The sequence below is a fragment of the Apium graveolens genome, chromosome 4, assembly GCF_009905375.1.
Source record: "Apium graveolens cultivar Ventura chromosome 4, ASM990537v1, whole genome shotgun sequence".
NCBI lineage: Eukaryota > Viridiplantae > Streptophyta > Magnoliopsida > Apiales > Apiaceae > Apium > Apium graveolens.
The window spans coordinates 72,297,108-72,302,254 of record NC_133650.1 but is presented as its reverse complement, the minus strand read 5'-3'; positions in this window follow the sequence as shown (position 1 = coordinate 72,302,254).

The window sequence follows — 5,147 nt, the reverse complement described above, 5'->3', positions numbered from 1 at the left end:
TAGAAGGAGTGAAGATAACACTGAAGAAACTAAATCAATATCTAAACCACTACCTTCCATACCTGAACCTTGTATTGCTGATCCCACTATAAACATCCATGGTGAACTAATCATCCCAAAAGAGGAACCTATTGATTGGGACACCATCAAATTGCCTACCTTTTTAACCACTCTTCCACTACCAAAGAAACAGAAAAGAAAATCCAAATCTACACCTCCCCTAACCTCTAACAAATTCACTCAATAACAAAAACCTAAGCCTATGCCACCCATTTCTAGAGATGATTATGTTCACATCTGTGACATAAAAGAAATTTCAGACATTGAACTCTATCTGGATGAGCTGGAGGATGTAAGGGGAATAGCTGCCTATAGACAGCTACCAGAGAGATTGGTGTTCAGATACAAAGGAGCTGGGGAAAGAACATGGCCTCTCTACAGGATTCTGAATGAAGGCTACTCTACCTTGATCAGAGTCTTTTCAGCCATACAAAAGGATTCTGGCTTTACCAGGACTGCCAAGACTGAAATTCTCAACAAGATTGCCAACATAAGGAAAACTTGGAGGGAGCCCAATGCTTTGCCCAGAACTTTACTCATTCAAGAAAGGGGAATTACAATCCACAAATCACCTCATTGGTTGATGGAATTTAGAGATGATAAAGGAGTCAGAAGATTTTTCAGACTTGAAGACCAACTCAAGATTGCCAGCAATGAAACTCTCAAGGAAATGCAATCTAAGTTGGATATCAGTGATGAAGATGATGCTGAATTCTACAGACAACTCCAACTCCAAATTGAGGAAAATGACAAAGGGCTAGGAAAGAAAATAAGGGAACAAAGAAGAAAAAGATGATTTGCTCAGACTAGAGGAGCACCCTTGGAAATTCTGTAAATCTTCAATTACCTCCTAGTACATACACTTTTGCAGCACTTTTAAATTTCTACTTAGTTTCAATTCATATATCTGTTAAGTGTTTTGTTATCATCAAGTTAACCCTGAATTTATGTCTACAATTCTTATAGACATAAATAGGGGGAGATTGTTAGGAATATATGTGCATTAGTTTGATGATATGTTTAACAAAACACTTAAGTAGAAGTTTAGTGTTTGTAGCCTCAACGGATAAGACCACCTTCGCTATCCATTGATGGTGCAGCTTTACTTAGAAATAAGTCTAATGTTGTAGCACATTTCAGTCTCTGTATTTAAGATATAATTCTTAGAAGTTGAGAGAAAATATAAGTCATGTTGACTACTAGAAGATATGCAAATAGGAAGGCCAATTGTAAATATTTCATGCCTTGTAATTTTGTATAAATGAAGTGGTATCAACGGATATTTTAAAGACCTTCAACGGATGAGAAACAAAGCTTCAACGGATGTCTCTAAAGCTTCAACGGATAGAGCTTCAACTGCTAACACATTAACGGATAAAGCCATCAACGGATGAAGGCTTCAACGGATGATCTGTTAAATAGCAGTTGATAAGTGGTAGTTGTAACAGCAGACAGAGGCACATGGGTTGTCAGAGATAACTGAAATGTGGAAGCCTAATTTCAGGAACATCAGAAAAAGCAGCCGTTCTACTCTAGTACAAAGAGGCAATAGTCAACAAAGTACTTGAGTGATATGGAGAAGAAACAAGTGGAGAACTTATTTTATTATTGTATTTTTATCTTTGTCTTCACTTGTACACTTGGTGATATATAAACCAAGTAGCAGCTAGTAATTAGATAAGAATTTTTCCAGTGCTGTTTAGAAAAATCTTGAGAGAAAAATTATCTAGTTTGTACTAGGATGCAGCTGTGATCAATATCTTGAATCACAGATTTTCTGAAATACCATCTCTGGTGGAACAACAATCCACCAGAAAAGTTTTTAAGGTCTGTTGTGTTCTTTACATTAATGCTTGAATATATATCTGTCTGTATTAGCTTAAAGCAATTCACACACTTGTTTATCTTGAACACAAAGCCTTTAAAACTGCTCAAAACTTGAAAAAGTTTTGAGATTTACATTCAACCCCCATTCTGTAAATCTCATTGTTAGTCCACTAGGAATAACAATATTTGTGCAAAATTTTGCAAGGATAGCTACTCCACTGAAAAAACTTACCAGGAAGAGTGAGAAATTTGAATGGACAGAGAAGTGCGAAGAAAGTTTCCAAAAATTAAAGAAAAGATTAGTATCTACACCAGTACTACTCTTACCAGATGATCAAGGAAACTTCATAATCTACAGTGACGCTTCACACAAAGGTTTGGGATGTGTTTTGATGCAACATGATAAGGTAATAGCTTACGTGTCAAGGAAACTAAAACCATATGAACAGAAGTATCCAACCTATTATCTAGAGCTAGAGGTTATTGTCTTTGCATTAAAGATATGAAGGCATTACCTCTATGGAGAGAAGTGTGAAATCTACACGAACCACAAGAGTTTAAAGTATATCTTCACCTGGAAAGAACTGAACATGAGGCATAGAAGATGGTTAGAATTGATCAAGGACTACGATTGTGCAATCAACTACCATCCATGTGACAGGGGAAAATAAACCTTAATTACGTCATTAATGTTGCATTAATTATAAAGGCCCATTAAAGAAGGCCATATGTATGACATTGATCAGGCGTGACAGAACAAAGAAGGCCCAATAACCCTGAATATTTATTAATTTCATTATTAATAAATAGGGAGGATAAAAAACTCATTAAATGAGTCCAAACAGTAATGTAACTCTATGAAAGATAGCCTAGAGGGCACCCAAACCAACAAGGATTCTGATTCCTTTATTATAAGACTCAAAAGTTTATCCCAATTCTGAGACTTGTCCCCCAAGTCTCATAACCCTTGTCCAATTCAAGGACTCCCAACATATATATAAGGGGTCTTACCCCCATCCATCAGAACTACATTTTTGACTTGATCCTTAGCATACAGCAAGTTAAGGCAGATTGAGTCACGAAACAAAAGAGCAGTCAAATTGAGCCTCGAAGCTCACAAACCCTAGTAATAAATACAGCAGTTAATACACCCTAGTTTTCAATCCATAACATTTGACACCGTCTGTGGGAATGCATAACAACAACCATGGCAAGAACACAGAGTGGAAACATCACCCCAGAAGGAACACCAGTTGGAACAACTCAAACGATTTCGTCAACGGTGGAGATACCCCCACACTCGTCATATGCCTCTATCCGAGGAGGAACCCCGATAGGGGAAACTGAGCCTCAGCCACAAGAGATGAATCCCCCAGCTCCATAAGGGGCGAATCCCCCGTCTCCTCAAGGGACGAATTCCCAATTTCAGCAGCTACATGCACCTGTAAATCCTCGACCCATTGGGTATGAGTATTCTACAATTGTGACCACTAACCCCCATATGGGATTCCCCTAGACCCTGAGGTTGGAGGAAGTGGACATGCTAATCAGAGTGAAGCACGAGGGCAGACACCCCAATATATACGGTGTTTGGCTCCTATCCCGGAAGATCAAGAATTCTCTAGCCCTTACACTGAAAGTGACTCCGAATCTTCAGATGATGATGTTTCCCCAAGAAGGAGGTGTGCTGGTAAAGAGCCGATGCCGGATGGTAACCAGTGTCCTAGGAGCACCCGAGGGATGAATCCCCAAGAAGTGCAAGAAAGAATCAGGGCTCATAAGGTTGAAATTCAAAGGCTGAAGCGTGACTTAGAGGTGCACCTGACCCCCAGACCACCACTACCACCGAGAAGGAGAAATCATCTTCCAATCATACACCTGGATGGTCTACAACATAGAAGGGCTGTTGTCCCGAGGGCTAATCCAAGTGATCTTCTGCCCCTAGGAGATCCTGATGATCCCACTCCACCCTTCACTGAAGAGATAATGAATGCCCAAATCTCATGAAAATTTAAGATGCCCATTATCAAAGCTTATGATGGCACTGAAGATCCCGCTAGTCATGTCAGGACATTCTCTAATGTACTGTAGCTGCAGCCCATGAATGACGCTATTAAGTGTCAGACCTTTCCTCAAACCCTGTCGGGAATGGCTCAAAGATGGTATAGCCGTTTTCCTCTGAATTCTATTGGGTCCTTCAGAGAGCTAAGTCAAGCTTTTATTAAGCAATTCATCAGTGGGAGAGTGCATGAGAAAAGTTCATCATCCCTCATGAGCATTGTACAGGGAGCAAAAGAGTCCTTGAGAGACTATCAGAATCATTTTACCAAAGAACCTTTGAAGGTCCCAGACCTTGATGACAAGGTGGCTATGATAGCACTGCAATAGGGAACTAGCGACGAGTTTGCCAAGCGCCCCCTGAAAGCATGTTACAGCTCCAAGATAGGGTCGGGAAGTACATCAAAGTGGAGGAGAGCATGAGGAAGACAGCAGTGAATAACGAGCTCGCTGGTGGCAAGAAGCAAAAAACTGATCTGGACAAGTATCCTAGAACTGAGAAAAGCAATGATTCAACCCTGAATAAGGGAGGACCTGGACAAAAGTTCACTGAATATGCTAAGTTGAATGCTCCTAGAAGTCAGATCTTGATGGAAATTGAGAAGGATAGAGATGTTCATTGGCCTAAGCCTCTGGATAGAGATGTTCGGAGTTGGATCTGGAAATTTTTTGGGATTGATGGTCTCCAAGAGGGGAATCGAGGCAAACCCTGATAAAATAAAGACAATTTTGGACATGGAGCCTCCAAAGATTGTCAAAGATGTTCAAAAGCTCACAAGATGGGTTGCTGCATTAGGGCGGTTCATCTCCAAATCTGGGGACAAATGCTTGTCATTCTTCAAATCCTTGAAGAAGGTGAAAGATTTCATATGGACTGAGGAAAGTCAGGAAGCATTTGAGGGATTAAAGAAGTATATGGCTCAAGACTCGTTGTTGGCCAAATCAGCTCTGAATGAAACTTTATACTTTTACTTGGCCGTTTCAGAAAATGCCCTGAGCGCTGTATTGGTTGCGGAGGAACTTAAAGTCTAGAAACCCTTATACTATGTTAGTAAAATCTTGCATGAAGCTGAGTTGAATTATTCAACTATTGAAAAGTTTGCTCTAGCCCTAGTAATGACTTCGAGGAAGTTGTGTTCTTACTTTCAAGCTCATAAAATTGAAGTACTAACAAATCAGCCATTGAGAAACATCATTCACAG